Below are 12,636 nucleotides of genomic sequence, written 5' to 3'. Positions count from 1 at the left end.
CAGGTTCTGCTGGGCTATAGTAAATACACAAAATTGTTATTCCTTGACAGAGGGCTCAGGGCTGAAACATTGGTTATAATAATTTTGCTGCCTATGGTCGCTGAGTTTCTCAGAGTTCTGATTTATTGTCAGAGTACATACATGACATCACATACAACCCTGAGATTCCTTTTTCCTGCGGACCAGGCAGAATCACCACTAATTCTCCAGCAATTGTGTATATTTACTATAAGAGTTCCTGGTCAAGGCTTCAGCAATACTTATTCTTGCAATTCTGGTGCTTTCGTTCAAAAAAATGTTTAAACACTTCACATTATTGGACACCTCGTAGGCATTAGCATAAGAAAGGAATTTCATAGCCTGAACGAGAGGAAGAAATTGGACCTGTCGGATAGTACCATATGCCAAGGAGCTAATGTCAAAGAGGAGAAATGGCTTCATTCTTGTTATGACCACAGGTCAGCATCTCAGTAATTCTGGTGCCATATCTGAGAACCCCTGATCCAGCCTGCAACAGACTGCTATTTGCTATCCAGTGCAACCCCCTTCAGTAAAAGTGAGTTCAGAGAGCTGACAGACACTGTTCCATTTAGTGTGTTGATTGCAAAAGCTGCAGGTGTGAGAAACTGGAACGGTTAGCATGTTCCCTTAAAGTACTTTGAATATCAGAGCTCTGAAGTGGCATTTGTTCCACACACACCAATTCGTGGGGTGAATCCCATCAGAATGTGAAACTGGCAAGAACAATATCGGCAGTAATATTCACCAGAAAGATGTATGTCAGAGAGATTATACAATGTGTTTTTGAGAGTAATTTTAGAGAGTAATATTTCGGTGATTGGTGACAGAATCAAGGCTTGAATGCAATAGGCCAGCTATTGTCAACCTTTTTACAGCTGTGGTCTCCCCAGGACTCTGTTCAAAGTTTATGGGCCCCCTTCCCTGTGAAGCAGTAAAGTTTTGGTTTCTTCTGTACTTGGACCGACCGACTACATTAAAAAACATACAAAACATTGTTACAGGCTTTTATTTGAATAGATTTGAGTATCCAAATGATGAAAACTCACGAGTTAAGATGGCCACTGGGTCATATACATCTATGGATGAACTGCCAGACCACACACAGTTGTAATATGTGTCCATGTCATGGTTGAACTTTATTCTCAGTAGTTCATCCCTCTATTTCTGTGGCCCAAGAATCTTTGGGAGCGTGATGTTTGGTAAATGGCACTTAATTAAGTCAGGTAGTTTTTGTTGAATCTGTTCAGACAGATGCAAATGAATTTAAAATAGGAGAGATGCTAAGTACATAGCACAAACATATTAAGTTTAACACAATAACCACTTCCTTTCACACCAATATCTTACTTAATTTTCCATAGACTGATCCAAAACCCAGTGATCGAATAATGCTCGACTGCCCTATAAAGTGGTAGGAGTTTGACAATGACCTCTAATGTGTTGTGTTATGCATCACAAGTTTGGGTCTGGAATCGCTGACGGTGAGTGGAACACCAGAATATTTCTGCAGTTCTTAGCTGAATTCTGAAACAGTTGATATTTTTGATACATCTGAACTAATATATTAGGATTAGATGGGATTAAACCCGTCATTAAAATAACACCTTACATTTCAGTTTGCATTTCTATTCTCATCTAATAAAGCTAGTACCTAACTTGAAAGACAATTATAAAATGAAATCTTTCCAAAAGAATAATTGCAGTGATTAAATGGGAATTGCATTGGTGATGCCTTCATTAATTTTGAGGCTTTGATTTATCAGTCCGGGTCGCAGATAACTTTCACCAGAGTTACTCTTCCTCTCACATTATCAGCACGGCTGGAATAAAAATATTTAGTGTTTCAATAATAGAGGCAGGTTTATCTTAAGGAAGAAAGAGTTTGGAGGAGAGGGCTAATGGAAGATGGTGGATAAAATAGGGGTGTTAAAGTTGAAGTTACATTTTATTATTATCATTCAAATGTATAAGTACAACTGGTCAAATCAGTGTTTCTTCCATCCTATTATCATTCAAATGTATAAGTACAACTGGTCGAAACAGTGTTTCTTCCATCCTATTATCATTCAAATGTATAAGTACAACTGGTCGAAACAGTGTTTCTTCCATCCTATTATCATTCAAATGTATAAGTACAACTGGTCGAAACAGTGTTTCTTCCATCCTATTATTCAAATGTATAAGTACAACTGGTCGAAATAGTGTTTCTTCCATCCTTGGTGTAAAAACAAGCAAACACATATAAATCACTTGTCATTGTGCATGCCTGCACACAGACAGATTAAATGTTTAGGTAAATGCTGATAAATGGCAAGTAAGATTCATTCCACAGGCAATGACCACCTTCTCTGACCCCTCTAGCATCAGTGCCATTGATCTCTGTCCATCAACAAAGTGCTTATGGTTAACTGGAGGTTCAACTGAACCATCCATGTAAAGACTGTGCCTACAGTAGCAAGTTCAAGGCCTGGGTTTCCTGCAGTGATTGACTCACTTCCTGACATCAAGTCTTTCCACCATCCACAATTCAGGAATGTGATGGAATATTCAACATTGTCTTATATGAGTGTAACTCCAATAATACTCATGAAGATCAGCAACATTCAATGCAAAGCAGCCAAACTGACTGAAAACATAAGAATACAAGGAACAGGAGTCGGCCATCTGACCCGTCGAGCCTGCTCTGCCATTTAATGATACCATGGCTGATCTGATGATAGGCTCATCTCCACCTACCTGCCTTTCCCCGTATCCTTTAATTTCTTGCTATGTAAAAATCGATCCAACCTTGTCTTGAATATATTTACTGATGTCGCCTCCGCTGCTTTAATGGGCAGTGAATTCTACAGATTCACCACCTTCCGGACGGAAAAAGCAAATCCTCCTCATCTCCATCCTAAATCTTCTTGAGACCACACCCCCCTACTTCTAGTCTCACCTTCCAGTGGGAAAAAAAACTTACCTACCTCTAACTTATCTATTCCTTTCATAATTTTATACATTTCTATAAGATCCCCACCCCCCTCATTCTTCTGAATTCCAATGAGTGCACTTCCAGATGATTCAATCTCTCCTCACAAGCGAACCCCTGGATCTCTGGAATCAATTTAGGCAACTTCCTCCACACTGCCTCCAAGGCCAGTACATCCTTCCTCAAATAAAAGGAGACCTGAACTGCAACCAGACCACCAAATGTAACCTCACCAATGGGACTAGCATCTCATTCACCACCCTTCCATCAGAAAACTATCCATAAAGTGTTCTGCAGTTTTTCCACTGAGGCTACTAATACAAACTAGGCAAGGATGGAGGAACACAACTATCTTCAGAATCCTCTCCAAGATCCTGTGCAGAATGACTTTCTTTGTTGCTGGGGTCTTGCCCTAACAAATGGGGTGGGGGTAATTTCACCAGAAAAGTTGCCAAAGTTCACGAGAGGCAAGTCCCCCAAGTGCCTTCCAAACATCATTTAGGAGCGGTAATAAATATTGACCTTTTCCAGTAACATCCACGTCTTTAAAAATGAATTGAAAGTAACTCTATTACGCTCAGTGTCTGTAGAGAGGACGTACACAGGGCTTAAGAAGGGAGCTTGCTTCGAACAAATTATCCAGTGCATTTTATACCTTATAAGTGATTGCATTTTCGAAGTGATTTATAAGCGTGCGAAGCTATGTTGGGAGGCTGTAAATTGCTAAGCATTAAAGATTTTCTTCATACATGAATTAGGCAACTCGGAGGTGTTTCAATGACTCGTCATATATGAAAACTCATCCCGAGATCAAAACTAACAAAAAATGCTGGAGTGAAACAAGGCCTCAGGCCCAAAATGTTGATTTACTTCCATTGGAAGCTGCATGACCTCCTGAATTCCATTGATCCAGATAACACTACAACCCATCCGCCCTTCTAGTCTAGGCTAAACTATAATTCTGCCTAGTCCCACTGCCCTGCACCCATCCTTCTATACCCCTGCCATCCATGGATCTGTCCAATTTATTTTCTTAAGGCATAGCTATGGTAGACAGCCAGCATGCTTTTCCCTGGGAAGGAATAGCAAACACAAGAGAACATCTGTATCAAGTGTAGGGAAGAAAGTTTAGGTGGAGACATCAGGGATAAGTGTTTTTAAACAGAGAGTTGTAGGTGCCTGGACAGGTCACAGTAGGAGGGTAGGGCCTGGATCATCAGTCAGTCATGATTGGGGCTTCGGCTGTAGAGTCAGTTTCAGCAGAGAGGGGTGGTATTGTCAGAGGTACGAGAAGAGTGGGGAGAGGGTCTGCCATGGTTCTATAGCACTGTGCATCGGGACAGGCTTTGAGAAGAGCTGGCATGAAGGGCAAGTTTTTAACCTAAAGCAGGATCCTGGAATTCTGGCCTTTAACTTTTTCATGTGGGGCTGTTAATATTACAATGTGTTATTCATGTTCCAAACATGCACAAAAATTGTAGAAGTGACATCTTGACTCGCACTGTGCATCAGTGGATGCCATTGAACAGGTTCAGGGACACTGAGGCTTTCACACATTAGAATGTAGAATCATAGCAATGGAGGAAGGGATGAGTAGTCACCATTAACATCTCACGGAAGATTTTCCAACAAAATTATAGTACACATTAACTTTGCATTATAATGCACTATTTCCAGTCCTGGTTAAAGAAAGGATGGAGTGAATATGGAAAACAGAGGAATAAATTAGAATGATCAAAGTGTAAAATGTGACAACACTGCCAGAGCAGATGCTCATAGTATTAATGATTTTTTTCCCACTTCCCTCCTGTCCGGACGCCTGGAGCAGCATCACCAGCTCCATTTCCTGTGTTTTGCACTTCCTGTGCGAGCCTAGGTTGAAAAGCAAACTGGGAATGTTGGGATTGACAATCTCATTATACCCTGCTCTCAACCGATCTCCTTGCCAGCAACGTGGCTACAGGTCAATTAAAGAGAAAGCAAAATCCCTGCGTGCACGTCACAGGGTGAAATCATCTTCCCATGCCTTCCTTCCTCCAGCTTCCTATCTCTTTCCTTTCCTCTTCTGATCAGAGTACATCTTCCTCAGCCTCAATCTCCTTTCACCTTCTAGCTCCTGTTTTCCATTCCTTCCCCATCTTTCCCACCATCCTGTGCTCCTTACTCTCCCCACCCACCTATCCTTTTATTTGGGCGTCTGCCCACTTCTTGCTATCTCCAATGAAGGGTATCAGCTCAAAACATCGACTTTCTGTAGCCTTACATGGACGTTGCCTGTTCCTCCACAATTTTGTGTGTTTCTACGAGGTGAAATTGCCTTCTTTACCAATGGGTTTTACGATTTTGAGAATTGCAAAATGTGCAGAAGTTATCCACCTCTTCCAGTAGAAACTCTTCCTCTTGCCTTTCCTCCAACTAAAGGAATTAATGCCTATTGCCTACTGCCAGTAATCTCATCACACATCAGATACAAGGATTCCCTTTTTGATTGTGTTCACCAACTAAATGTTGAGCTAATATCTATTTCAATGGGTTTATCTATATCCGGTTGTACTTTCTCCTGCAATTATGCAGAGATCAGCATGAGAGCTGGTTCTTGATCCTCATTTCATAACCAAGGTTTTGCTCATTTTTTTATTTAAAATTCTTTTTTAAAAATTTAAGTTTTCATTTTTTAAACAATGTTTAAATTTAGACAGGCAAGAAGGACTGCCAAAGGGCATCGGACTCTGAAGGCGTTCTTATTGTATCAGAGGTTTGGATCTGGAGCTCGGGCGGCCGATGGACTGAACAGGAGTCTGTGCAGCTGCAGAGGCTGTGGGAGCGCTGGAGGAGAATCCATGGGCTCTCAGTATCTCTGTTGCTTCCCCTGCTCTGTTATTGTAATGGGCACTGAGTGACACTAATGGTGGCTCTATGTCTGCCTTACGGAAGGCCAAAAGGCCTATTGAATGACAATTCAATACTATTAAATGTACTATTAAATGACAATAAAGCAATCTGGAATCTTGAATCTACTGCATGGCAACAAGCCCTTTCAGGCCACAAGCCTGTGCCCCCTCCCCAAATACACCAATTAACCTACAACCCCCTACATTTCAAAGGTTGGGAGAAAACCAAAGCACCTGCAGAAACCCATGCAGACGTACAAACTCCTTACAGTCAACACCGGAATCGAACCCGGATTGTTGGTGCTTTAATAGCATTGGGCTAACTGTGCTGTCTGAGGGTAGTCTGGAAAGTTTCTCCCATCTATTTTATATGCGGTACATTCACAGTTCCATGATTCAGGGTCTGGAACTCATCGCTGTAGGGACTATGAGTGGGGTTACTCTAAGCACAAGAATATAATCCTTCACTTTGGACTTTCAAATTGTTCCCTAATTGAGGCAAATATCTTAATGCCCCAACTTCTTGACCTACTCATTAAGATTAAGAGCATCAATCAGTTGGAACCTGAGCAAAGGGCCCAGGCCTGAAACCTTAGCTATCCTTTAATTCCTACGAATGCTGCGTGACCTGCTGAGTTTCTCCAGCAAATTTGTGCATTGAACCCGACTCCAGCATCTGCAGACTTTCTTGATAAACTCAATTCAGCTGATCCATACCAAAGTCTCTTCAAGGGATGCCTACCACAAAGAAGTTATCCTCCACTCTTCAAAGAAATTTCTTTGAGTGTCTCTCTCACTGCTCCCCCTCTGTAATCCCTGCTGCTTTCAAGCTCTATGGTCATGTGATCACCCTGACCCATTTCCACAGCCATGAGTCCTTGCTGGCTACTTGCCTCTGCCGCCATCTTGTGCCACGTGGTTTCCAGTTGCACTTCCAGGCCTCCCGGTTTGGCCTCCACAAGGATCTCAGGCACTTATACCTGCAAAAGGGCCCAGGCCCTTAACATTGGTTATCCTTGACTTCCCATGACTTCCATGGCCTGCTGGGTTTCTCCGGCACACGAGTCCACTACAGTCAGGCAGAACTGTGGGATCTCACAACAGGACTAACATCAGACTTCCTCCGTAACTTTAGAACTTCACCTCGTGGATTCTCGAAACTGCAGGACCCAGCTGTAAGGAAGAAGCAGATTTGCCAGAAGCACTGCTGTCAAATCCAGTTCCACTGATTGGTTTGGTTGCTTTTATTCTCCACCAGCAGATCAAATGCACTTGTTAGTAAGCATTTGCAGGGTGATACATTCATCGCTCATATGCTTCTGTACAGTGAACAAGAGAGAGCAAGCTGGGTTGGAATTGGAAGAGATAACTCTGCAACAACCCCTGAAGACTTAAGAGGAATGCAGTGGAATTTCTAATCCTGTGCTTGCTTGAAATCAAATACACTGTGCAGTATGTATACGGAAATTCTAAATGGGGCATGGGGACAGAAACACAGATTTTTTTTTAATTTCAAAAATAATTTATTCACAATATGCACACTAAATACTAACAATATGTATCTTTCTTTTCATATGTTGTAATTATTTAATAGACAAGTAACAGATACTGTGAAGAAGGCTTTAAAAGAAAATTCCGTGTATACTCATGAAATCGAGTATACCTAATAGCCTGGATATGCGTGAGATTGTCTGATCCAAGAGACTGGTCAGTTCTTGGAGGGGAGACCATCTAGGAACACCAGGTGCAGTAGGTTTCTGTGAGGAGAGCTAGACAAATTGGCGACTCTCTGTCTGCCTTACGGTAGACAAAAGGTTACATTCTAAGTGTAGTATTATGTGACAATCATGGAATCTTTACCTTTATTAATTAATTCATCCATCTTCCACTCACAACACTCATGTTTCCCTCCTTAATATTCACTAGCACCTTTACAAATCACTGGACTTCTGTGTCCAGTTCTATGGCCCACACTGAACAAAAGTTGATGCTTGAGAGAGTGCAGAGATTTGGGAAAATGATTCCAGGGATGTAGGGGGTCAAAGGGCTAAATCGCCCACTTTTGTTCTTTCTAATCTTATGGTTTGATAATTAGAAAAATTATCCAAAACTAAAATGTTTCTAATGGTTTTATTAACATTAATATAATGCATGTACCCTGTATAACTATTGGGAACAAACAATCTTTAAATCAGTACTGCAGTGTGAAACTCAGAAGGAATTGTTTTTTAAAAACTTTGCGAACACTAAAAAGGTCAATTTTCAACTGACATCTTCCATAGTAAGTGGTTAATAATCCACCAACATCTTGCAACACATTTTTCCAACATGATCTGTACATTGAATAGTGGTATACCTCTTTTTCCTGATAATTGTAGTCTCTCTGTAATTTTCCACTGTGCCTTTTGCATGGCACCAAACAGTATCTCTCTCTCTCCCTCTCTCAAACAGTATTTTTTTCTCTCTCTCCACTTCCTCTGTTCCCTTTCAAGAGAGTCTGCAGAACACTCTCACTCAAGTTTTCCAGTATGCCCTCTGGACTGGTCAGTTTAACATTACTTTTAACCAAACCCATTCCTTGGCAAGTAATTAATCCAAGTAACGCTCACAATCCCGCATTTCATTATACCTTAGGACCAGAAGTGGGCACAGAATCAGGTTCTATTTGTTCACACATTCCTTTACCATTTCTCTTCCATTATGATTACAATTCTGAATGTACATCAAAGACTTTCCCCTTCTCCAGTAACTTTCCACTCTTTTTAATGTATGTTAATTTCCAGCATTTACAGAGTATTTTTAAAGTTGGGGAAAAATACAAGAAAATCTTTTTTACTGAAAGCAGCTAAGAATTGGAGTGTCCTTTATGGGGAATTCCATAGTCATGTGAGAGGACATCACAAAAAACCTCCCCACCATTGAGAACATCTACAGGAACGCTGCTGTTGGAGAGCAGTAGCAATCATCAAGGATCCACACCACCCAGCACATGCTCTGTTCTCACTGCTACCATCAGGAAAGACTCACACCACCAGGTTCAGAAACAGTAGCTCCCCCTCCACCATCCGACTCCTCAACAACAAACTCAATCAGGGTCTCATTTAAGGACTCGTACTTTTGCACTTTATTTTTTTATTCTTTCTCTATTGAACTGTCAGTTTATTTGCATTTATGTTTACATTTCTTTATTTGTTTACGTATATACATTGTGTATGGGTAATTCTGCCTCGCCTTCAGGAAAAAGAATCTCAGAGTTGTATGTGCTCTGACAATAAATGTGAAATCTAAATAATTTGCAGGACTAATGGGATTAGTGCAGGATTAGGATAAATGTTGCTAGTTGGTTCCAACAGACTGGGTGGGCCAAAGAGTTTGTTTCCATACCATATGACTAGGACTTGAGCTGGTGAATGGCCTGACAAAATTCAAAATGCTATGATTGCAATTCAAGATTGTATTTGTCCTACTGAATGTTGCCAATACTTAAACTTTGACCACGCATTCATATCCGAGATAATGCTGCAAAAAAATTTAGCAAGAATGATTTAAAACAGATTATCTAAGATTAACTGTATCAAATTTAGTGGAACTGATGGAGGTGAAGGAAGGCTCTCCACGGTTTAGCCTTTCTGTGTTTTGATAGAAGATTATCTCAAAGTATATGCCCTAATAACTAACAACAGACACACCTAAACCACTGTGTGGCCAGTTCCCAGTGATTGCCTAAGATTTTGGGTTCATGGACAAGCCCAAATCTATCACAGCCTCCCATCCACCGAAGATCTCTAATGTGAGGTGCTGTCTCAAGAAATCATAAAGGGGCCCCCACCCCCCAGGTCACAACCTCTTCTTGCTGCCATAGGAGCCTGAAGTCCAGCAAATCTAGGGTTCAAGAAGAGTTTCTTTTTCCCCCCGAATGGCTATCAGGCTCTCAAACCTCCCCTTACTCCCCTAATCTACACTTTCTTTTCCTGCACTTCTGTAACTAAATATTTATGACCTGCTTATCTTTTATTTTTATTATCCTTTAATGTCTAGTATAGTATAGGACTTGATTTTGTATTCTTAGGTTCCAGCATAGATGAATTATGGTGCGTATGTACTGAAGTGGACCTCATCATCATTGAAGGGTTTTGCCTCGTCCGTCGATGCTGTTTGACCCGTTGTTCGTCCAACCATCTCTTTTCTGCTGAGTGTGACTGAGACCTCGTTGGCTCAGTATCACACACACACACACACACACACACACACACATCTCACACACACCAACTCACACATGCACACCAACACACACACTCACACACACCAACTCACACATGCACACCAACACACACACACACACACATCAACACACACACACAAACACATTCACTCACACACACCAACATACACATACACTCACACACACAAACACACATCAGCACACATTCACACCAACACACACACTCACACACGCACTCACTCACACACACCAACACACACACGCACACTAACACTCACACACACACCAACACACACACTCACACACACACATCTCACACACACCAACTCACACATGCACACCAACACACACACTCACACACACCAACTCACACATGCACACCAACACACACACACCAACACACACACACACATCAACACACACACACAAACACATTCACTCACACACACCAACACACACATACACTCACACACACAAACACACATCAGCACACATTCACACCAACACACACACTCACACACGCACTCACTCACACACACCAACACACACACGCACACTAACACTCACACACACACCAACACACACACTCACACACACACCAACACACACACCAACACACACACCAACACACACACCAACACACAATAACACACATATTCACTCACACACACCAACACACACACACTAACACACACATACACTCACACACACCAACACACACACGCACACTAACACACACATACACTCACACACACACCAACACACACATACACTCTCACACACACCAACACACACACTAACACACATACACTCTCACACACACCAACACACACACTAACACACACATACTCACACACACACCAACACACACATACACTCTCACACACACCAACACACACACTCACACACACACCAACACACACACACACATACACTCACACACCAACACACACACGTACACTAACACACACATACACTCACACACACACTAACACACACATACACTCACACACACCAACACACACACACACTCTCACACACACCAATACACACACTCACACACACACCAACACACACACACTAACACACACATACACTCACACACACACCAACACACACATACACTCACACACACACCAACACACACATACACTCTCACACACACCAACACACACACTCACACACACACCAACACACACACACTAACACACATACACTCACACACCAACACACACACGTACACCAACACACACACGTACACTAACACACACATACACTCACACACACACCAACACACACACTCACACACATACACTCACACACACACCAACACACACACTCACACACACACACTAACACACACATACACTCACACACACCAACACACACACACACTAACACACACATACACTCACACACACCAATACACACACGCACACTTACACACACACCAACACACACACTCAAATACACACACATACACTCACACACACACCAACACACACACACACACACTAACACACACATGCACTCACACACACACCAACACACACATACACTCTCACACACACCAACACACACACACACTCTCACACACACCAACACACACACTCACACCAACACACACTAACACACACATACACTCACACACACACCAACACACACATACACTCTCACACACACCAACACACACATACACTCTCACACACACCAACACACACACTCACACACACACACTAACACACATACACTCACACACCAACACACACACGTACACTAACACACACATACACTCACACACACACCAACACACACACTCACACACATACACTCACACACACACCAACACACACACTCAAATACACACACATACACTCACACACACACCAACACACACACACACACAGAGCCGGGGCTTGTTCCGCATCACTCTAAGGAGTGGCCAGGCTTGTGTGACATGATGACGCATGAGATGCTCCAGTCGATGTGTAACGTTTTGGGGCGGGGAAGTGAATTATAACGCAAGAATTCAGATCCCGGGTTCATGGAAAGGAAAATGTTAAGATCAGGTCCCATTTGAGTCAGGCAAAAATAAAACAACCTTAACTCGCAATCCCCGCAACAGACCTGCTGCTTCGGTGGGGATTTCACTGAAAAGATCATTTGCAGTCAGGAGCCGAGCGAGATCCGCGATCCCATTTGGAGCCAGTTGCAGGCGGCCCAACCCCTCGCTTTGCTGATTCCTGAATCCAATGGTTATTTCGGGGGAACAAAATACAGAACCTGTCTTCAGTGTGATCTCTCGAGTATTTCGCAGACTTTTGCACTCGACTGCAAGACCCTTCTACCCCCCTCCCCCTGGCTGAGATCCGTGGAAAGGACGACCCTTTCTGTTCCAAGACAAAGAACCGTCCCTTCAAAGATACTCAGGCGGACCCGGAGACGTCAAATCCAACGCCACGTTCAGCGATGAGCTGGTATCTAACATTGACATTCATCTCTTTCTGAGCCCCGGTCCGATTTGTATCAGA

General features: G+C 42.4%; 1 long non-coding RNA gene across 1 annotated transcript in view; it reads right to left on the bottom strand.

Annotated features, from left to right (window-relative positions):
- Positions 1-12,636, bottom strand: part of LOC138746178 (uncharacterized) — a 145,478-nt gene that overhangs the window by 131,552 nt on the left and 1,290 nt on the right. The window lies entirely within an intron of this gene.

Source organism: Narcine bancroftii, chromosome 11, assembly GCF_036971445.1.
Source record: "Narcine bancroftii isolate sNarBan1 chromosome 11, sNarBan1.hap1, whole genome shotgun sequence".
Classification (NCBI taxonomy): domain Eukaryota; kingdom Metazoa; phylum Chordata; class Chondrichthyes; order Torpediniformes; family Narcinidae; genus Narcine; species Narcine bancroftii.
This window is presented reverse-complemented; position numbering and strand designations above follow the sequence as displayed.